This window comes from Vidua chalybeata, chromosome 4 (genome assembly GCF_026979565.1).
Source record: "Vidua chalybeata isolate OUT-0048 chromosome 4, bVidCha1 merged haplotype, whole genome shotgun sequence".
Lineage (NCBI taxonomy): Eukaryota > Metazoa > Chordata > Aves > Passeriformes > Viduidae > Vidua > Vidua chalybeata.
Genome location: NC_071533.1, coordinates 14203954 through 14227503, shown reverse-complemented (window position 1 = coordinate 14227503; position 23550 = coordinate 14203954). Strand labels below are relative to the sequence as shown.

The window sequence follows — 23550 nt, the reverse complement described above, 5'->3', positions numbered from 1 at the left end:
TATGAGGATAATTACCAGAATTTCAGTGAAGTAGCTGACTCTTTATTTTCTGTATAAAGTTCATGTATATACAGAAAAAAAGAGCTCATTTATACACATGATTTCCCTCAGAATACCAAAAAATCTGAGGATGTTTTACCCAAGTGCTCTCCCTGTTGGAATTTAATTTCACTAATAAATGAATATACTGTAGGCTATACTGTCCAGGAGAAGATTAATAATGATAATTGTGAGAAAAACCAGAAGTATTTTAATGTATCTTAAAGGTCAGAACCAAGTGATTTCCAACAACATCTTAGCTTAAGTAAGGTTGCATATAAAAATGGATTTGAAATTCTGCACATCCTCCCCCTGCATAAGGCAGAATAGATTCCTCATTTCCAGTTGAGCTTGGACAATTTATAGCATCTGCAGCTCAGCTATGCACATTTTAAATGTGTAAATTCAGAAGGGAATATTATTTTAAAACATGCAAAGCACAGTTTTCAGAGAAAAGGAAGCAAAAGTTATGTATTACAAAAAAGTCAGACATGCCTCTGTTTCAGTTTTAGAAACCTGGCCTATATTCCTGAAGTGGTTTGGAACCACAGGCCAACTTCCAAGGGGAACACCCTGCTCTCCATGGGGAAAGATTTATGATTTTATTCAGGATGTATGAAACGTGATGATTTTGGCTGGAGTTCAGGAAACAGAAGAGGGGAGCAGAGTCTCCATTCATTTACACCCCTGCCTGTTGTTAGTGAAGTTTTAATGACAATGAACAAAGGCAGAACGTGGGCTGCAGAATGGGAACTGTGTGCTTTGTAAAAATGGCCAAAAATCAAATTGCTTCTGTGAGCAGGAGCTGCTGATGCTGGCAGAGCTCTGAAAAACAAGGCTGCAGCTGAAAACAACAGCAGATTCTCAAAGCCCCTGTTAGGGACCTTCCTTCCAGACCCTGAGCTCGTGTTCTCTCTGACCTACTGAAATGATCTGTTACAATGCAGTGTGAACTCAACCTTTGGAAATAGAAGCAGCCACTAGTGTTTCCAAAATCTGTGGATGTGCAGACATGTAGCTGTATTCCCGGAATATGCAGGAACTTTTCACCCCCTGAGCTGCACAAATGGACATCTGTGCATTTTGTGGGAAGCTGCTTGATGTGGAACTTTTAAAATCCAAGTAAAGTTTACAGTATCCAGGCATGTGAAGGAAATGCTTCGACTGCTCCTTCTCACTGATAGTTTAGGGTTATCTAACACATGGCAACTTTCCTTTAATGAGAGCAGTGTGTGTGTGTGGGGAGAATCCCTATCTGAAAGAAGCAGTGCTGAACTTATATCCATTGCCTTGCATGAGGAAATTGCTCAGTACCCCTGAGCTTCAGGACCCTGGCCCCTGCAGCATCCTCTTGCTCTGCCTTCCATGGGGTAGCACGCTTGGGATGTAGCTGAGGCTGGCCAGGAGGGAGGCTTAAACCGTCTGTGAACTCTGGCAAACCCCAGCTGCAGCAGCAGCCCTTGGGAGGATGTTGCAGCTGAAGACAATTTTGAACAGTCTGAAGCAGCTCCGAGCTGCTGAGTGGGGTCCCTGCAGGCCCCTGCCTGGGATGGAAAGTCCTGAGATTCTTGTGGATCCTTGTCTGGCTGTGGGAGGTGGTGACCAAGTATCTGCACTGAAATATGCCGTCAGTACCTTGAAAAGAGAGATGTGGGCCTTGCTGGGTGGGAGCAAGGCCCCTGCCTGTCATCTAAACACATCTGCATTTTGTAAGCAAGGCAATAACCTAATGAAACACTGAAGCAGCAGATATTGCCTGGGAGGCTGAAAGTGAGAAGGGAACTCATGAGCTGGGTTCCACCTGAGATCCGTGAGAGCCTTGAGGTCATTGACAAAGATGTCTTGACTTGAAACCCTAAACTTTCTTTGGGATGTGCTGTGTACCAGAATAGTCAAGTATGGAGTGATTTATTGGCATTTTGTGCAGATGGAAGAGCCGCTCTGAAGGGAGACAAGTTTGCTATTGAAATGGGTTTCTTTGTGATGGAAATAAAAATAAAATGCTTGGCTTGTTTCATACCATAATATAGATTGAAATCTTCTCTATGGTCTCAGAGAGAGAAAGAGAGAGAAAGGACTCATACCCACCACAGATAGTTAATGTCAGCTGTCATTACATTTTTCATGTAGTATCCAACACATGTACATTATGGATCTGTGATCAAGGCAAAGCTTCCATGGCATCAAACTGGTCAAAATGCAGCAGCATGCCCCTGGGAAATCAGAACATCACCACTACAAGTGTTAGCCACTGCAAATGAAAAAATTGAGACTCTTACTGTACTTAGCTGCTCATGTCTTTCTGCCTTTTCATGTACTAATACTTCTAAAACTATAAAACATCAAAATGTAATTACAGAGTAGATTCTTGACTTTCCCTCAGCTGAAATATACAGCCAACTGCTTTGTTAATATTGCCATTCAGGTACAATTTAAAATCAGCAGAGAAAGTAATTCCAGAACCTGCACCAGAAGGTCACAAACTCCCTTTGAAAGCACTGATACTTCCTTTTGTTCACTCTTATGTATCTGATTACAAATTACTAAATCCTACTGCTATTTGAGAACTTTTAGATTCTAATCAGTACTTTGATGAATGTACAGCACAATAATGCAGATGAGTGATGTCACTCTTTAAGCACACAGCAGCGTGCACAGACAGAAAAGTGGAGAAGCCATTCAAAATCTCTGGGACCTTTGTGATCTGGGAGCTTCCTTTGTAACCCATCCTAACTGTAAATAGTTGCCTAACAACTTGACATTGTTAAAGTGTCTAATTAAACTTTAAAAAAAAAAAAAAAAACTCCAATGCAAATACAAGATGTTCATCTTAGGTTGTGAAGGGTTGCCTTTATGTTGGTAAAATAGAATGAAAATCCAGGATAAGGAAATGTTACAGAAGTTGACTTGCATAAATAAGAAGGAAACATGAGTAAGTTCAACAATGTCAGCATTAAAGAGCTTTTCTTTAGGAACTAGGTAACTTCCTAATGCTTTGTGCTACAGCATAAGAGACTGTTTATTAAAAGAAATAGAGGTAAACATCACAGCCTTTCTTCATGTAATAAAAGAAAAACAATGTAACCAGGTGCTAAAAGATGAGCAAAAGATTATTAAAAGGCTCTTTTCGTAAAATGTAATGAAACCAAATGGTCAAAATGAAAATCATAAAAATAAACATAATCGATGTAAATTTTCTGCTGCAGGTGGCATGGTCCTGATCTGTTCTTTTAGTCTGTTTAAAACACTTATATTCAGTATTTTCATTGGGTATGAAAATTCTATAGGACTATTCTTGGTTAAACCAGTGCTGAAGGATGTGAGGGCAGTGCTAAGAATTTAGGAAAGGGAAGAAATGCAGAGGTCTGCTTCTGATACCTCTTCAAGACCAGCTGGCAAGGGAAGATGCCTGTCCTTTCTGATACAGTCTTTATAATTCTTTGCCTGTGTGGTTATGCTTTATGAGGTCAATATTCTTTTAATGTGTATTATAAAGGAGGAACCTTGCCTTAGTTTAAAACATGCACCATTAAATTAGGACAATTGGGGAATTTCCTGTAAGAACAACTTTCCTGCCACCTCACACTGTGTCTGGGTAGTAGTTTGTTATGTGGTGTACCTCTTCAGAGGTGCTGCTACCTGAAAGCATCCACCTTTTAATAATAACCTTCTTCCTTTTCTCTGCCAGGGACTTCTGACACTCCCAGCTGAAGTACAAGAAAAGGACTTTTCCCTGCATTTTAGGTAATCAATGGTGTTTCTTGGTTGTAAATGGGATTAAGTGATCTGGTTGTTGAAATAGTGTAAAAATACTTAACCACTTGCAAGTCTGCCACCAGAAGTGAACCTATATTTGATGGTTCAGGGTCTGATGATAGTTATTCATTCAGTGCTTATTTTCAGCTCAAGAATATAAACCGCCTTCAGTACTCCACTCTTGGAAATTAAGCCTGTATCTTTTTATTTTCCTATCCCCTTGTCTATGCGTGTATATATACATTTGTGCAACTGCATTTGCCTGTGCTGTTTTGTCTGGGAAGCCCATTGTACAAACCTAAAGCTTTTCCCTGCTCAAAGTAGGTTTTTCTTGCAGTGTCACTTTGATTATGGCAGGGTTCTGTCTTTTCAACACTTAAGCATGTTGTGTCACCACATGATTAACATTTAAAGCTGCTTTAGCAGTGAAAGTCAGTCTCACTTACATACTTTTCCCCCTTGTTGATCTTAATATGGGAAGTCACTATCCTCTAACTGGACAAATTTGTTTCAAAATAACCTTAAAATGCACAGGGGTCATAGCAACTGTTTCAGTTCATATCATTCCCCCTTTTTCCTCTTCTTCCATAATCTCTAATATATGTGATGCACTTTAAAAGATCCTGGGAATAAGATAAGCTGGAAAAAGTCTCCAGTTATTTTGAAAGGGATCAGGGAGTCTGAAACATTGGAAGGGGTCACCTTGCTTCTCTGCAAGTATGAGAAAGGCAGGCATGCCAACCCAGATGGTCTTTCTTTATACTTTTTATGCTATAAAAAGGGGCATTACTGTTGCTTGCATGGAAGGCTTTTTATGATCAAGAGCAGAAGAAAAGGATTTAGGATTGTTAATATACTGCTTGAGTGCTTAGCCATTTATATTTACAGTAATTGCTTCTGGAAAAAAAAAATTCCTTCTCCTGCCAAGTGTAGGAAAAATAAAGGCTGATTGAATTAAGTCTGGGAACCAGTTTGATTAGAAACTGAAACAAATCTCATAGGACTCTAGAAACCCAGTTCTTTTGTGGCATTCCTTCCATACTCTAATGGGCTCTGATGCTTGATACTGAATGATAAGAAATGCTTGTTTCTGAAAACAGCTGTCGTGGGTTTGGTAGTTTGGAACTGCTTTTGAGAACTGAATGTAAACCATAAATACTGGAAAATGCAGGCGAGTCAGATTGTTCCTCCAGATAGGACTGGAACCCATGCTCATTGCTTCAAAAATGTTCACAGAAAAGTAGTAGAATTACACCTTTCACTTTTGGGAAGAAAAGCAAGACCACCATTATTCCAGTGAGACTGGACAGGGTCTGTAATATGTAAAGTGTGCTCTGTGACTTACAGCAGTCACTGGGTGGTACCACAGATCAGCATTTTGGTGTTTTCTGAACTCTACCCTGTGCCATTATGCTGGGATGGTGCTGGCATTGCTTCAGAACCTGATTAAAAGAAAAACATTCCTGTTCTGCACTCGTGTTAACATTACTCAGGCCTCCAAATGCTTGAAAAATTATGGCCCTGCTTTCTTTTCCATCACTCATTAAAACTTGCAAGGGATGCTTGGCTTTAAGTGCCTTGCAGAGTTTGGGGCCCTTCACCTTTAGCATGGTTTCAAGTGTAAACTTGAAAATTTGTATCTTACAGCATTTTGTGGGGCACAAGTTGGGAGCTGAGAGCAACAAACTCCTTTGGTCATGAGATGAGCTTCACTCCTGTTGTTTCCAGTCACCACAGTTAAATTAGGTGTGAACTCCTTGGGCCATCCCTAATGTACCTTACAGGCTGAAGACTTCTGTGTGTCACATCCCCTGAACAAACTCTGTAGTTGTGCACATTTTTAGACAGAAAAATTATTTTTTTCCCCTTTATCCCAAGTTATAAAGATGGTATTTTAAGAAAGAAGTTCTGTAGTGATAAATGCATTTCACAGGTAGCTCTGTTTTGCAGGTAACTCTTCAAAAATGATGAAATTAACAATAATTATAATTTTATGTAATGTATAATTATCTGTTATTTACAGTATAAAGAGCGAATAGTGGAAGTAAAGATCATGTCATAACTTGCAGTATGAAGTACTAGAGAGGAGCACTTTTTTAATGTGGCTGCATTTTTCATCATTCAGAAATTGTGGGAAAGTGTTTCTAAAACACAGCATGGGCAGACACTGAATTTCAAATTGGATTTCATGATGCAGACAACACAACAATGAATTAACACTGACTTAATTTTAAAAATATTTAAACCCCATGCTTTTTGGTATCAACTGATCACAGTAGAGTCTTGTTGAATGAAACTGTTATTGGATGATTTTTATGCCTTTTGGCCTATTTTATACCAGAACTGAACAATATAAGTTTAGCCCACACTTTGGAAAAAGGTCTTCACTCATTTTGATGTGCAATGGAATGATATCTGATAATTTTGCAACACTTGCAAAATGCAATTTTTTTCAGAGAAAAGTGTGTAAAGAATTGTGTGCATAAGGCGTGCAGTGGCAGTTTGCATACACAAATTTTGTGCAAATAGAAATAAAAAATCCCATGTGGTGTAAGCCTGAAGTGTAATGCAAAGACACTCTATGTGTAGCTGTGAAAAAAAATCTTTTTCTAATGTGGCTTCCTTAGAATAAACTCATCCTGTTACATCAGGATGATACACTGAAATCTGTTCTTTCTGCTTTAGCAATACAAAACTTTTACAAAAAAAAGAGGAAATTGGAAGCTTTTGGATTACAAACCTTTCCAAAACATTGGACATAAGCATATATAATTTATTGATTGTATTCAGGAAGTAATGAATGAAAACTTGATAAATTAACACATTTAAATGAAGGTTATATGACATTTACCAAAGATTTTTGTGACATAAATCTGGGGAGCAGATGGGAGGGATGGAGGAGGATATAGCTGATATTTCAATGCATTCTCGCACATTTTCTGTGGTTTCTGTTTGGTTTGGTTGTGTGTTTGGTGGGATCTGCTGCATGGCTCCACACTCACTCAGACTCTATGCCCAGAGCATTCTTGGGTGCACTTGATGATTTTATGGCTATTGGTTAAGACCTGTAGGTTACCCCACCTCCTTGAAGGAGCCCAAATAATTTTTAGAGGGTTCTATGGATGTGCGTTCAGTCTCAGGCTTAGGAAAAAGAAAGGATTCATTTCACCCTGGAGACTGAGGAGGAAGGAAGGAGGCTGGGAAAAGGAAGGACAAGGGAGCAATGTCTCCCTTGATAGGAGATAGGCAAGAGAAAGTGAGAGAAAGCATCAGGTCTAAAGAAGAGTATGAATGGAGGAAAAAAATTGCAGTCAGGCATTCTTTTCCTTTGCTTTAAATGCCCCGTAAGCAGAGCAGTCAACAGGCAGACAATTATAGCACCAGGCACTTAAGATTACATTAGGGTGCAGAACAAGCTTTGCTCTCTCCATGGTTTATGATATCCTCTGAACCTTCTGGAAGGATAAATGATATAACTTGAGGTGACTCATACAGGAAAGCAGATATTCAGTGGTGTGCCATAATGCAAGTGAGAAAAAGACAAAATAGTCAAAGAGTGCTTACACTTTGTTACTTTTATCTTCTGATATTGTTTATCATATTGGTATTATCATGATTATTTGCTAATGTTATCATATCGCCTAATGATAAAAATTCCAGGCTTGGAGCCAGGATCCTAAACAAAACATCCTAATCCTTATGGCAGTTTCTCCCTTTGCTGGTTATTAAATTGTTTCTGTGAATGAAAATAATGATAACAACAAGGGGAAATGTACACCATGCCGGGACCAATTTCCTGCCACACCAGGAGTGATGCACACAACACCCTCCTGCAGCTGGAATGATGCTCTGGGATGGAGGGAGCCTGAGTGAGGACCTGAGGAGTGTGGCTAGAGTGACCTCTGGAATTGTGCTGTTGGCACTGAGATCCCAGATGCCTCATTTAGTCCTCCAGGCTGCAACACCTTCCTGCACACTGAAAAATGAAAATGCAGGAAAATAGGTCTGGCAGGGCAGAGAGGTGTTCAGGCTGAGGTATGGATTTTCTGTAGTTCAGTATGGATTTTCCGTAGGGATATCAGTTTCATGACAAAGTTAAAACCTTCCCATCCATATCGGCATTTTACTGCCTTTCCTCTTCCTGTGTTTCTACTTATTAAATTATGCTAAAGGGTACAGAGCAGACACTTGATGAAAATGGAGTGCCCTGGTTTTTCCAAAAAATTACTCATAATTAAAAAAAAAAACCCTATCATCTGCAGTTTTATGGAGAACCTTGATTTATGTGTCATATTTTTCTAAACTTTTCTTAAGCCTTTTGTAGGCAGACTTGACATTTCCCAGAATTAGCTAATGTTATACCAGTAAAAAGGTCTCTTGTAAAAGGGAAGTATAAGGAACTTTTCTACTGAGGGTTGCATTCGATCATATTTTTTCCATTAGATCATGCTTCTGTGGAGTTCCTAGCCTCACACTGGAAGATCCTGCTGGATCTTGAACTTCAGTGAGTGTCCCTTACATTCATTAGTAGCTTATATTGGAAGCCAAGGGGTTCTGAGCTTTTCAGCTGTAATTCAACAACATTATTCTTAGGCAGGAAGGTGAAAATTTATTTACTGAAAGTAAAATATTTGTTCTGGCCAGAATGCCATTTTTGCCACTAGTACTGATGCCTTTTAGATGAAATTTTGGTAGTAGGCTAGTAAGCCTGTGATTACAAACACAGGTGAATTTAATAAAAATTCAGTCTGCTCTCATTCCTTTTGGTGTAAATCCAGAGTATTTTACTGAAATCTATTGCCATCTGACTAAACTTTGTTTCCAGGGGCTGCCAGTGTATGCAGCATTTGGTGTTATCAGCCCAGGTATACTTAGATTTTTCTCATCATCATAGAAAGCAAGGAAAAGTAACCAATCTACTTTACAAGTAGCTAGATAAACTCATGTTACTGATTTGACAATTATCTGGTCTGGTAATTATGACCAATGGCAGCAGCAACAATAATAATAATAATTAAAATAATGGAAAACTGACCTCCTGAAGGAAGTATTTCTGTTCCTTACATGCAGACAGACTGAACCCAAGAGGTTAAACAGCCTGTCTAGCAATTCCACTCTGAAGTTTCACCTCCCTTTTCGAATATCCCAGAATTTCCAGTTGTGATCCCCTAAATGGAGGCATTGGAAGTAGCAGTCAGAACTTACTGTGGTGGCTCTGAGTGTGCTGCACTGACAGTGCCAAGCACTCAAATGCAGATGCTCTGAGGTCAGTGGTAGCTGCTTGGATTTAGCAGCTAAGCCTAAGGGTTCTGCTTTACACTTTTGGATACGGCCTGGACTTTTCCATGTCAGAAATTATTTAAACAGCTATTAGGCCTGCAACAAATTGCAGTGGAAAGATCAACAGAGCATGGAGAAGCTCTGTTTACAAGGTACCAGTGACCATTTGCATAACAAACCTGTCAATGATTTATAAAGTGTGCAGACATGGTACCACAGAAAGTCTCACTCAAAACAATTGGTTACTCATTGCTGCATAGTTTCAGTGATCTCCTCATCCTCTTGAATGTGCTGGACAGCAGGAAGGCCCTGCCCTTCTCTTTAGCACCTGATGATCCTTGGACAACTTTGCTGCCCTCTCTGTAAATGAATGTCAGCTTTCCTACAGAAGGACAGGGCTGGCTACTGAAGTACAATGCCTGTTTTATTTGAATGTTCTCTGGGAAACAATTTAGAGAGCATCTATATCAAACAATTCCTGTGCTACAGTGTTTGTACCTCGGAGAGTTATGTTAAGGGTTTTGGATCAAAGCCTAGCTGAGGCTGCAAACATCATGGGGCCCAGGAAGAGAAGCATTGAATTTCTTGCTTAAAACTGGCTGTTAAATGCAAATGCATCCTCCTTTGTGTCCAAGCTGAGTGTTCTGTATTTTCTCCAGGCAGCAAACTGTTGAATAGATTCCACTTCATTTCAAGGTCTTTCCATCAGGCTCATGATGAATTCATTAAGCTATATATTCATTACAGGTGATGAAAGGTATATAACCTTTCCAGAAAGGAAGTGGTCTGCTCCATAAATAAATATAGTTTTGGAAATTAAGGATGTGCTAGAATGAAATACCTGGATCCAACAGTGCTGAAATATGAGCAAAGCAATTGTAATGGCAGCTTTGGAAGGAGACTGCTCACTGTGGAGTGGATGAACCTTGTGAAGTGTCCTGATGGTCTGAAACTTCGGGCTTTGCTGGAGCAGGGGAGAAAGTATATTCCTTCCCAGATTTTTCTCTCAGCTGAAGCTTGATCATGGTATTATTGTTAAATTTGTTGGCAGAAGGAATTGCCCATGGGAGCACTTTCTGTAGCATTTGCATGCCAATGGAAAATGTTCTATAGCCATGGCAGTGTTAGAAGATCTCTGTGGTTTTCCTTAGTGATTGGACACAGTCCCGTCAGAAATATGTTAGGATACAAATGTAAACTGTGTTTGTGGAAAACCAAACATCCCAGCTAAGACCTGAGCAGATCCTCCTCAGTGCTGACTGTGAACAAGGTAGGAACCAGCTCAAGTAAAGAGAAATAAATATTGACATCATATGAAAGCTGTAGTGTTTTAAACCTGTAGTTGTTTTACACTGGAGTACCAATACATGATAAAATCAACTTAAATGCTACTATCATTCTATTTAAGTTGGGACTCTCCCTCCCCATTCTTTTCCAGTAATTCCATTTTGATCTTGTAGAAAAGATTCTGCCCTGGATGAAGCTCTCCAAAGCACTGCCAGGCTACTCTGGACAAAGGGGCTACAGTCAGTCGCTTACTAGACACAATGTACTTTTTTACAGTTTAATGCAGACTCAAAATAAGAGCCACATATTTAAATTTTAGCATGACAAGTCATGTGCACCCACAAATCACACTGCTGTCATCAGGGTCTTAAAAAAGCCATCTTTTTCTGAGAAAAAGTACACTAATGCAGTTAAACAAAGCACATTACAGGAGAAGGAGAAGCAAATCTACAGAAGCGAATTTAGTGTACTACCTATTAGTACCATTTAGGATATTTTTTCTGTACTTCAAATATTAGATAGCAAGCTGGAAAAAAGTGTAATCTTCCTTCAATAATGTATTTCTTCCTTCAACATAAATATTAGTATCTTAAAATGCAAGTTTTTCAGTGCATGAATGACAAACTTATTGTGCTGCAAGCAAATGCTTAGTGCTATTGAAAGAGTTTTCCTTAATAAAATGCAGAGGCTAGAATGTTAAATCTTTTGAAGTTGCTCCTAAACATGTAATATTTAGCTTGAGAAGCAATAGTGAGGAAATGAACATGATAAGAGCTCATTCAGTAACAGCCCTAAATTAATTATTTCCTTCCTTATGTAAACTTATCAGTCAACCCTTTGGGCTCACTTCCGAATACCAGCTCAGCACAAGAGTCTTATCACAAGGAAATGGAATGTAAAAGCCCTGACAATTTTGATAAGGCACGTACTTTGGTTATGATCCTATCTCTCCCCTCCTCCCTTTTAAATAATTCATCTGCACTAAAAGGGGAGATGCCTTCCCTGTAACTTTGGTATAAATAAAAGTTGATGTTGTTATAGTCAGAATTAACCCTGATTATTAGTCCTGCTTGTTTCTCAGAATATTCTCAGGCAAAGAGACTGGAAGATATATTGAAAATTACAGGCAGATTTGGAATGGAGTGGCATAGTGGTCTGGATAGATGATATCTGAGTTTTTAGAGACTCTTATGAGTTTTGGACATAATCTAAAGAATCTCAGTTGGGTGGATACTATTGGAAGCTTAAGACTCTCCTTTTTTATTTGCCACTTATTTATTTGCCACCTTTACACCACCCATGCTGCTGTAGGCCTGACACCTACTTGTGATGGCAGAAGCCATCACATATTGAATGTGAATAAAGATGTTGAATAAACATGTTGAATAAAGATTCAACAGCTCACAGTGCAAAAGCCAAACATGCAAACTTTAAAAAAAACCCTACTACACAAACACCAAACCACACACTCAAACACACATAAGGCAAAAGAAAACTGACAAGCAAGCTCTACCCACCAGCCAACACAGACTAAAACTTCATAGTTTTGCCAGCCAAAAACACCAGCAGAACAGCCCCAAATACAAATTTAACTTCATTCATTTGTCCTAGTAAAATAATAATTTTAAGGGGTACATAACATTTTTTGTGGTTCATCGCATACCAGGACAGCAAAGCCTGATAAAAGCACTGAAATGACAGAACTGGTTTTGTTTGAGATGCGATGACATTCTCCTTAAGCAAATGTTAAAGGCAGCAAATCCATGACCCAGTAAAATACACTCCATACCATCAAAGTAGTTCTACAGCCTGATGAAATCCACTCGTCTCCAGCAAGAATGACCTAAAACTCTTCGGAGGAATAAAAAAAGAAAAAAAGTGTGGAGGAATTCAGAAAGAATGTTTTTTAAGCAAACAGTGACATACCAAAGTTCAGTGTAACTTTTTCAGTGAAACCAAAAACTAAGCTAAACTTACCTGATTTACTTTTTCCACAGAAACTCAAGTCTTGACTTGTTTCATGCAAATTAGGGAAAAGCCATGACTGAGGCTGGACTGACAAATAATTTTGATTGGCTGCTTACCCATACCTCCTCTCAGGAATATCATCCTTATTCATCCTTATGAATAAGTATCATCCAAACAACATATCATCGTAAACCAAAAGGGGTCTTAGTCCTGGCAGTGTTGAAGTGCATGGCAAAGATCAACACTTTGCATGAGGAAGCTCTTAGACTATTTCACAAGATATCCTAAGTGCTTTATATTGAAAAAAAAAAGTTGCAATAACAAGTCTTTTTGGTGAAGCAGTGGCAAAAATAAGACTGGAAAAAGTCATGGAGCAAATCAAGAATGTTCTTACAGGCACATGAGCATGCAGAGGAAAGGAAGGCTTTTTGATGGAAGGTGTGGGATCAGAATAGATTAATCTATGAATTTTCTTAACTCTGTGCTTTCTGTACCATACTAATACCACCACATATGCAGCAGACTGTACCTACTAGGAGAAAATCTTGTTTACATTTCTGGTGAAAAAAATCAGTATTAGCAGGAGTAAGGAAACAGCTATGCATTTGCACAGTGAATGCTAGGTAGCAAAATAAAAAAGGGTGTAACTGCCTTGCCTGTCATTTGTTTCTTTGGGCCCACAGTAGCAAAGTCCTCAGGGAAAGGAACTACAGTAGCAGATATTATTTTATTGCTGCATTTCCTATCTTAAATTAATAGTGCGTAGGATTTTGATTATACTTGATATAATTAATCATGAGTCTGTTTTGTTATACAAGTCAGTAAAGAGCACTTTGCTGCTCCATGAAGCTTGGCTTGTTTTATGGAGTTTAAATTAGGGCTTCGAGATATTAGTGGGGTGGACAAATACCACTGCTGAAATTCTCAGTCTAACCACCAAACACAATTTCTGCACAGCTGAGCCTCCTCAGGCCGGGTTCTGCCACCCTTATTGAATGGAGTACTATGCTGTGAGAAGAGGTACATGGAAAAATGTTGTGGTTTGCTTAGAGGTGGCAGAATTGGTTATTTATTTAGGTCAAACAGACTCAAGTACTTGGAGGCCTGGGGAGCTTATGTAATGCACTGGCATGGTATGAAGGAGCTATGTACAGGAGGAGAGGCACAGATGGAATAACTGCACAGTCTATGAGCAGGTGTCTGATGACATTTCATGGTGACCTGGTGACAATTGTGTGGCCAGAAGCTTTCTAATAAAAGTATCTGCAGAGTCCCAGTGAAAACAAGCCCCATACAATTCTCAAACAAACCACATAAAACCAGACCAAACCAGAAAATTAAAAAGATTTTTATACATTGCGCTTAATAGTCACAAGGTTTAGGAAACTCATGTTGATCACCTATTACCCAGACCAGTCTTCAGGCTTCTGTATTACTTAGTAAGAATTTGGCCTGAATTCAGGTCTCAGGTATTTTAAAAGACAAAGCAGTGCATTTTATTCTCTTGAAACTTGCGGAGCTGTTTAGGGAGCTCAGCTAGTCTGTATGGGTTAAGCAGAAAGGAATAAAGTCAGGCTGGTTTATTAACTAACAATAAATATGTTTCCTTCTTCGCTAAAAGGGATTGTTGCCTATTTTGCCTGTGTGCTTCACATGGCAGCATCAGGCTGTGGAAGCACATCATTATCACATCCTGGCTCCTTCTTCTCAGTGGTGTTTAAAGCCCAGGGAGGAAGGATGATTGTCAGATTAAGTGCAGGTCGTCCTGCTTTCCTGAGAACCAGCTGTTTGCAGGTACCCTGGAGGGGTTTAGCCCTTGGCTTTGTTTCCATGGACATGTAATACAGGTGAGACAATTGAGATCTGAATCACTGCCTGTATAAATGATAAAAATAACCTGCTGCAGACCAGACTTGTGTCCATCTCAGGTGGCATAATGTGATCAGGCAAAAGATACGATCTACAGTGGTATTAAGCTGACTTCTGGCATAATAGGGTTTTTCAATGTGTTTTTTTCGTGACATAACGAGGAACATTGCACAACAATCTGTAAAGCTGCTCTATTTTTAATGTATATTAAATTCTCCACTGTACAGTAGCTGTATCATGGAGCAGACTCCTTACCTCTTTTGGTGAGTTAATCTCGTGAATTAGCATTACAACGAGCTTGAAGAAGCTCCCTCCCCTTCGATTTCCTTTTCTTTTGTAGTGGATCAGTCATTCACAGGACGCTCTTTGTTTCTGGAACCGCGTCTTTGTTTTGCCAAACTTCGTTCCACCCCTGTGTCTAGTAGAGACCTGTTCCAAGATGTGTTCCACTGTCTGGGAACTGGCGCAGGCAGCACAAATGCTTTTCTTGCAAAACAGTCTCTGCAAGCATTTTATCTGCTCCCCGCCCTACAGAGGAAAGATTTTGTTGAAAACAAGTAGACCTGTATGAATTTCCCTTGGGAAATTCTCCTTAAAAATCCACATTTGAGGAAATGGCCCATACATCTAAGTATATAAAGAGGTTTCTCAGAGATCTGTCACAATCTGTGACTCTTCAATGCTACTCATTTGTGTAATGTATTAATGGGAATACATTAATAATGGACCACAGATTGTTCTGCTTTTAATGGTTCCAAAATACAGAGTCAATTCTGCGAGGTACATTTGGCTTAATTACATCTGGTATAAGAGTTTCCATTCCTTCAGGTGCTGGATTCTCTGCTAGTGGTGGGAACTGCATATTCCCTATCAGAACCAATAATCTTAATAAATGCAATCTACACTCAGTATATTTATTTTGTGGGGTGTTGTTGACTCCTGAGACTTGCATATCCAAAAGTGACTTTGTCCTGATGTAAATACATTGATATTCCCAGGGTCTACATTGCCCTGTGTGAATTTCAAGAGGAAAACAAAAACAGGAAGACAAGGAATATTGGAAATGTTTGTTATGAAGTTGGAAAGAAGTCTCATCAAGCCTCAGATGATTTCTTTGTGGATGAAATGGAAGAAAATGTTTCAAAGGAACTGATGAAGCATCCAGTGAGATTCAGGCTCATAGAGGAATTTGTTCAGTATGAAATATTTTGCAGAATACAAATTTCATTGAAGGCAGATGTGAAAGGGTCTAAGATAAAATAATTGTCATTTTTTAAAAAAAGTGAGTAGTCCCTGTGTCTTATCCTTATACACTTGTCCTGGTGTCATGTAGATAGTTTCTGCATCATGTGTGTTCCACACAAAATGAACATGCTTTTTAATTGTCTAAGGGCTTCCTGAGGAATAGGTTTGTTAGGATTACTGCAAATAAAGGAAGATCTCAGTAGTCAGTTATTTCTTTGTCTAAAAGAGGTCATTAAATTTGATGATAGAAGCTGTCAATGTATAAAAATATACAAGTGAATAGGATGTGAGAACAAATGCTGACAAGTGCAGTATACAGCCAGTGCTCTTGACAAGACACAGGGTTGAGCTGAACAAATGGCTCATAAAGCTCCTTTAGCAGGACGACAGTAAAATCCTTCCTCTAAGGTGATTTAGCTTTTTAGTAAGCATTTATATGGAGACAGGGGTCTGCCCTGGTAGATGTGTTGCTTGCTTTTGCCAGGCACTGCAGACAGTGCTGCAATGTAACTTTAGTTTATTATGGCACTAAAACTATTAAACTGTGACTGTCTTTTTTTTTTTTTTTTTTTTTTGTTTTTTTCCCATTTAAAGTGAGATTTGTCTCTAACCAAAAGGGGACAGCCATTCTTTTGCCATGCTGGCTATTGTTTTTGGTGGGCAGCCATCTCATACCTTTTGAAAAAGCAAGAGCTCACTTTGTGCTAAATGGCTGCAAGGGAAAATATAGAGTTGACTACAGAGGTTGATCAATAACTCACAACTACAGTAGCTCCACTTAACATACAAGAAAGTTAAAGCAGTTACTCCATTCTCTGCCTTATGAATTAGCATTATCCAGATGATAAAAATTAGTGATATCCACTTCCCTGGGGGACAAGAGCTGTGGTGTAGGGAGAGCCCAGGTCAGGAGCCCTTCCATGAGGATGAGGATCTAGATGATGCCCCAGGTAGCAGAGAGCTATGGTGGCTTGCTCCCAGGAGACAGCCATCTCTGTAGGCAGGTGTGGGAGTTGGATATGTGGAAATCTCAGATCACTTGGAATCAAGTTTCCATTCAGATGGGTGACCATGCTGGACTGGGATGGGAGGCTGTCTCAGCAAAAGGCTACCATCCCTCTGTCTGATGTCCTGGTCTGCTTCTGTCCAGCCCTGGTGTCACCACTGCTCATGGTAAAGGACTGCTCCTGCCCCAGCCTCCCAAGGCATGGGGCTCCTGAAAAAAGCTTGGTATGCCCACAGTGCTGGGTTCACTAATTTATTCCAGTGTAGATGCTTATTCTGGAGAGATGCACAGAAACTCTCATTCCAGCTTGCAAAAGTGTTTTTCAAAGTCACTCTGAGGTCACAGAGTCCTCTGAATCACTGAGTTCACTTAGACATAACCTAAGTGTCTTTGAGAGTCCTTTGAAACTTGCTGCTAGTATTTTCTCTGACCGGGTCATTATCTGCTTACTGAGAAACAGGAGGTTTTGTAATACACATTTTCTGTCAAACTGAATGTTTGCAACATGTGAGTCCTCATTTGGGCTAGAAGTTCATCTTTAAATTCATGAGATGGATTAGGAAAAAAAAAATCTAAGGCCACTGACAAATCAACAGTTTCAAACCCAGGTTTCTGATAGTGTTTGAACCTCCTGGAAGCTTCAGGTCAATTATTCATTGATTTTATTCAACTGTTTCTTCAGATAGAGTATTTGGATGAAATAAGCTTTGCCTTCCCACAGCAATCTTTGTGTTGATTAAGAAGGGATGTGCACTGTGTTATAAACGACCTCTGTTACAGGAGCTCTCACATTCCTTGCTGCGTTGAAAAGAAAAGAAAAAACATCTACGTAGCCATCACAGACAAGCACCAGTCCTCAGTCAAGGCCAGGGGCTGTGGATCTGGTCCAGGGTGACAGAAATCTGGTGCTGTGCAGAGCCTAACCCAGAGCAGGAGCCTGTCAGTGCTGCTCTCCACAGACATGACAATGCCTCAGCAGAGCAGCCCCTCATTCCCTAGGAAGCCTGAGCAAAAACCTGAACATTTCAGTTTGGTCCAGGAACACCAAGAACTCGCAGACTAGAACACACATCTGTTCCATAGAAGAACATGAACTTCAATATCAACCATGAACTTTAAGCTGTCTCTGAGACTCCTTCTGGATCTGTTTTTTTCACCTTTTGCTTTATGACAAATCCCAGTAAATGCATATAAACAGATTGTTTTTATTATCCACAAATCCCACAACACCAAGTATGTTTTCCACTCTATCCCTCTCACTCCAAGAGAGGAAAAAATTACAAACACTGCCATGTATCCAAGTCAGAAACCACTGCTTATGTCATGCCTGTTATTATTCAGGTTGACTGGTCTACCCTGGCATAATCTGAATTTAAACCCATACCTAACCTTAACTCCAGAGTGATGGTCCTGTTAAGATCCAACTTTAAAACTTGAGGCCCTTGTGGTCATTCTGAAGACACTGTTCTGGGACTTGGAGTCATTTCTGCCTGACTGAACATCGTACAAAATGCTTAAAATTTTATTAACCCACTGATTGTATTTAATGCCTGACAAAAGAAAACAACAAAGTAAGAGCAGTAGCCAGCAGGTACATCAGGAAAACACAGCAGGCTTGCACAGAATGGCAGCTCTGCTTCTTAAGTGGGTGAGACAGGCAATTATTTACTACATTTTGAGAGCACCTGGCACTCACTCTCTTGGCCATCAGGACAAATCAAGGGAAAGGAGTGTTTATCACAGTGCCCTGTTAAATGGAATTGGCTACAACAGAAATAAACAAAACAGCCTCTGGAAAAGTTTCAGGACTTTCAAATTGGTGAGTGCTCTGGTGTTGCAGACAGCTTGGGTCATTTATTAGGAGCCAAAGAGTCACCCCTAATGACAATGTGCACTTTTGTGTTTGTTGGTTTCTTCCTTCTAATTTTGTTTGTTTCCTTGTAAAGAAGGGGGATTTCATACAGCTATAATAACCCCCTCACTCAAAAATAATCTCCAGTCTGCCACTCTAACAGATCCAACATCTCCTTTTTTCAAATTCTTTCCTTTGCTCTGGTCCTCATAAGGAGCCTCTCCTTTGCTGCTCTGCTTTTCTTATGTGACACAAAGGAGACAATTGTGATTTCCTGTGAGTGTGCTTAAGCCATTTAAATTTTTACTAACCACTGCAATATGTGCTGCCTGCTTTTCAGGAGTGCTGTGTTGGTAGATGATCTAAAATGGATGGATTGCACGCTACAGATTCCGGGGTGTAATCATCTTACAATCTTGCATCTTGCTTGCAAATGTTGCAAGATTTGCTTATTGGCTCTTTTCTGCAACCAGATGTTGAATTCCTAAGCCACAGAATGGGCCTCCCCTTACTTCTAGCCAAATATCATTTCTTCATTTCGTATGAATAATGTCAAATTATTTCTGAGTTCAGCAAGTTACCCAATTTTCCAGGCCCAGAAAGTTCCAGAAATGCAAGATGGAAATCCAAGACTTTGTTTTCAGGTCTGGAAGCTTTGGCTGATACGAATATCAGTACCATAAAAAAGAAAAAAATGTCAGCACTTTCACCTTATCATGGCCTAATATGAGGCAAAAAGTAGTTTTCATTCTCAGCAATTCTTATTTTTTTAATGTAAAATTTATTTGAATATTCAGATTTACATTTTGAGATAAAATTTTTGCTTCAATCTGTTTTAGAAGGTCAAGCACAATACATAATTCCTTTAATTATGCCATGAGAATCTCACTGCTCAAACTTGGTCCAGCTAGACCAGGTTGTTCAGGGCTGGTTCAGTCAAGTTTGGAGCATCATGAGGTTAATAACTCAGCTTTCAGCAGTTTTGGTAGCAGACCAAAGCTGGCATGGGAGAAGTGAAAGGAAGACTCATGTAGGGGAAATCATACCTTGCCAGAATCCTGATGTATGTTGTGGGGCCAGCAAGACAGAGTGTGTAGAGCATAAGGATGGGACTGCAAATGTGGGGAACTCCTGGCTTCCAGTCTGGCTCCTGATAGGAAAGGATGAATTAATAAATCTGCATTCAAGTCTTGAGACCAGTGTCATAAAATAAAATTATCTCTAAGCAGATATTTAAAGCTTTCCATGTTTATTCATACACCAGAGAGAAGCAAAATCTCCAAAATCCTAACTGACTAGGAATTCTACCAAAAGAAGTTTTTATTGAAGAGGTTGAGAAAGTATCACGTGTGATGTTTCATTCTGATTTTGATTTCTTTTGTGTTTCCCACTGTATGAATAATTAAATGAAAATAATTTTGAACAGGGAAAGAGAAAAGGAAACTTGTCTTCCCTGTATTTGTAGGTAAATAATAATTTTAAACTGAAATATAACAGAAAAATATTTATTACTGCAAAATGGATTTCTGTTAATGGTTCATATTACTGTTGATGAATATGTGAGCAATTGTACTTTAGCCTCTCCTCTTGAGAGAGAATGGAATATGTTTACTTGAGTGAAATACATTAAATACTCAGCTTTGTGAGGGCATTCTCTGTTATGCCTAAAGCCTCCACAAGCCAGGAAGGCTTCTTACCCCTTTCCCTATATTTATTTAAATCCTCTGATGAGTGGACTGCATTCTCATAAATCCATCTGTAATTTTAGTGGCCTAAACTGCTTTTTCTTCTTTCTTATTGAAATAAGATGATGAAGAAAAGAAATATGACTGTAAATGCTTGGTGCACTAAAAATACAACATACATACTTTACATACAAATGCTTCAGAACTAGTTATCCCCACTATGAAATACTAGCTTCTACTTTGATAATTAATGGGATTCTGCATGTTGGCAGCCAAAGCTCTCCACAGTTTTTCTAATTGTAGGGTTTTTTGCATTAAATCACTGAAGATTTGAAAAGTGGAACACAATGACTTGAATGACATATTGAATTCTTGAGTTGCGGCTGAGAAGACTGCTCAAAGTGGTTGTCTAAGATGTTGCCTGCTTATACATTTAACCAATAAAACTTTGGAAGATTTCATGAGGGCTCGGCTTCAGCAAAGTCCTTGGTCTTATGTTTGACTGTAGATAAGGGAACTTACTGCTTGTAATGCATGTAATAATACAGTTTACTCTTTCCTAGAAACACATTAAAATCAGCTCCTGAGTCGCTTTGAAGCAAAGGCAATTCCAAAACCCAGCAGTTTGTGGCAAACACATTGCATTGTTGCAGCAGAATCTTGGAAAAAACTCCTAGTGGGACCTCCTGGTGGTTCATCTGAACCTCTTTCTAACATTTTTTGTAGCCTTTTCCCACTCATGAAAAATTAAAACATTGCATTAAAAAAGAACTTACCAAGAAAGCAAAAGTTACAACATAAAATCCATCTTAAGGGGAAAAAGAAACAAAACCAAAAATCCAAGTCTGGGTCAAAACGTTGCTTTTCTGTATCACACACTCATTATGGAGGTAGCTTTTACTTAACCTCTTGGTTCCCACATTACTCATGTTAATGACCACATTTCTGACACCGGTGGCATTTATCAACTGATCATCTGTGACTCCATGAGTCACTGTCTCCAGGCTTGACATAAACCACTCAGACTCTGTGTTAGGGTCACCTGGACTTTGTCACTATTTAACAATTGAAAAGGAGCAGTATTTTCTTAAAGCACAGCCCAGACCCTCCAGTGATGTAAAGGAGAACAAGAGAAGCAAAGTCAACAGAGCACTGATGTTTTCCTAAGGCTCCAAGGCAGTTGAACAATGCTGAAGCTCTGTTTTCCTTCTGCACTTTCTTTTCCTTGCTCATTTGTTCCTTTGCCAACTTGGGTTAAATCAAATATACCCAGGTGCAGGCAGTACTTGTAAAAGTAGCTATTGGTTTATTGCATCCCAATACGAGGATGCACTGGTTGGGTAATAGATGAAAAATTTGGGACTGCTCATCTTCTGCTCTGCCTCTAGTGTAATTCTAGAAACACTAACAAGATTAATTGGTTATCGATTTTAAAGAAAAAGTCTTCTGAATGCACAAGGTTACCTTGGTGCTATTTTGCAGAGTGCAGAAAGGTAATGTAGGCATAGTACCTAGGAAGGAAGTGTTTTATTTACTTTGCTTTTAAATATAGTGTTGCATTTTGGTCATCAAATATGACAACTTTGAGTAGAAGATCTGATTTCTCAGGAGGCAGGACATTCAGTTGAGTCCCATGGCCTGTTTTAACTCAAGCCTGCATCTATGAAGGAATTCTGTGGTATGAGGGAGAAATGAAAAGGCACTCTCTTTAAAGACACTTCACCTTTCAGTTCCTGTGCAGTTTGAAATCTGTATCAAACCTGAGCCTGGCTGGTAAAGCTGTAGGGCCCAGTTGCAGCATGGGGCCAAGGCCCTGAGTCAGAACTACTGAAAAACTGTTGAAATTAGTCCTGCTCTTGGCAGCTGTTGGAGAATGTATACTAATTAGTCCTGCTCTTGGCAGTTGGAGAATATATAGTAATTTTTCCAGGTCAGTTTCAGCTCGCTTCTCTTCCAAGCCCCAGGAAGTAAAAAATGCGTATTTGATGAACCCCTTGAAAATTCCAGTTCCTGTATGCCTGACCTGATAAGTAAAAGATGCTGATGAAGTTCAGAAATGAGTAGTAGGGGAACTTTCAGCCAAGTGCCCGACATATATTTCTTTAGTACATGATGACTATAAGATCAGGCTAGGTCAGGACAATCAGACCACTGACTCAATGCAGAGAATTTTTCATTGTCAAGAAAATTCTGCTGGGAATTTAGTGCTGCTGCAAGTGGGAAGTGCTGGTAAAGCCAAAGGGTGTGCTTATCCACATATCTCTGCTCCTCTCCTTCATCCCTTCCCCTAAAGAATGTGTCACAGGATCTATTTTTGGATCAATGGCAGAAGTCACCAAACAATCCTTTCAAATTTTTCTGTTGACCAAATGAAGGCTTAGCTCCTCTAAAGACAACAAGGCAAATATAATGTGGAATGCTGTAATTAATTCCATGTGTTTTGAGGCATTAGGGTAGAGTGGAAAGACCAGAAGTGTACTAATAAATAAAGGCCATATCCTGGTATTGATCTGTATGTGGAATTCACTGCTGGAATCAATAGGGAGTGCTAAAAAAAATCAATGGCAGGATATGACCCTGAGATAAGCCCGTCTCAAATCATTCTGTCTCTCCACTACAAGAAGACAGGTTACTCTGTGTTATCTAAGCCCTCAAACATCCTCAAGAAGTTTGAGAAGTAGGAAAAAGCCACGTGGAAAGGAACTGCCAGGGAAAGATTTACGTGACAAAATACTTGTGTTTTGTAAGGCCGTGTTTAGCTGTTGCTTTGCAATATCAACCCTCTGGGTGGAACATTTAGATGGTTTCTTGTAACTAGGAGTGGGAATACCTTGGGGAAGAGTGAGTCGTTACTTTTCCTTCACTGGATACTAAAAAGGCTGGTTTTTGCAACTCATGTGTTATGTTTCTTGGCTCTATTTGCTTGTGTTAGATAAATGCTGTGTGGCATCTCCTGAAGCACCAGAGTACAAACAGGGACCCTTCAGTATCACAAATGTGATTTTTTTTCTTTCAGAAACCAAAGTGAAGGGGTGGACATATGGATGCTTGGATACCTGTCTAATACAGCATCAAGACAGAGCTGAAGCTTATACCCAAACCTGGTTAATTAACTTTATGGTTCTCATTACCTGAATCAAAAAATAGCTTTAAGATGGCTGCATGGATACTCCTCTCATAAATAGTTTTCTATAATGTGAGTATTCAATTTTTTTTTTTAATTAATTTTATTTTCGGGGAGAGAAGTCCTCAAGCAAATGTCTCTGGGAGCAAGAAAAGCTTTTTTTAATACCTCAAATTTTTTATGTGTTCTTACTCTGATGAACATTGATGCAATTTGGTATGATGAAACTCCATGTCAGCTAAAAAGAATATGGAGAAAATGGTAGATTTGAACCTGGGGGAAAAGAAAAAAGAACCAAGGGCATTTACCTAAAGAATTTCTCTCTTTAGAATAATTCTCTTTACTTGCCCTTGCTTGTCTTCTGTCCTTTTTTGTTTGTTTTTTAAATTGCATTCATGCATGTAATGCACGTGAAATGATTCCCTTTGCCAGATGTGGT

At 39.3% G+C, this 23550-nt stretch overlaps 1 long non-coding RNA gene across 1 annotated transcript in view; it reads left to right on the top strand.

Annotated features, from left to right (window-relative positions):
- LOC128787653 (uncharacterized) overlaps positions 1 to 23163 on the top strand; it is a 146487-nt gene extending 123324 nt beyond the window's left edge. The window contains exons 3-4 of the long non-coding RNA XR_008430776.1: positions 3728 to 3783; positions 23004 to 23163. This is a non-coding gene — a long non-coding RNA (uncharacterized LOC128787653). The remainder of the gene's footprint in view (positions 1 to 3727; positions 3784 to 23003) is intronic.
- Positions 23164 to 23550: the final 387 nt, after the last annotated feature.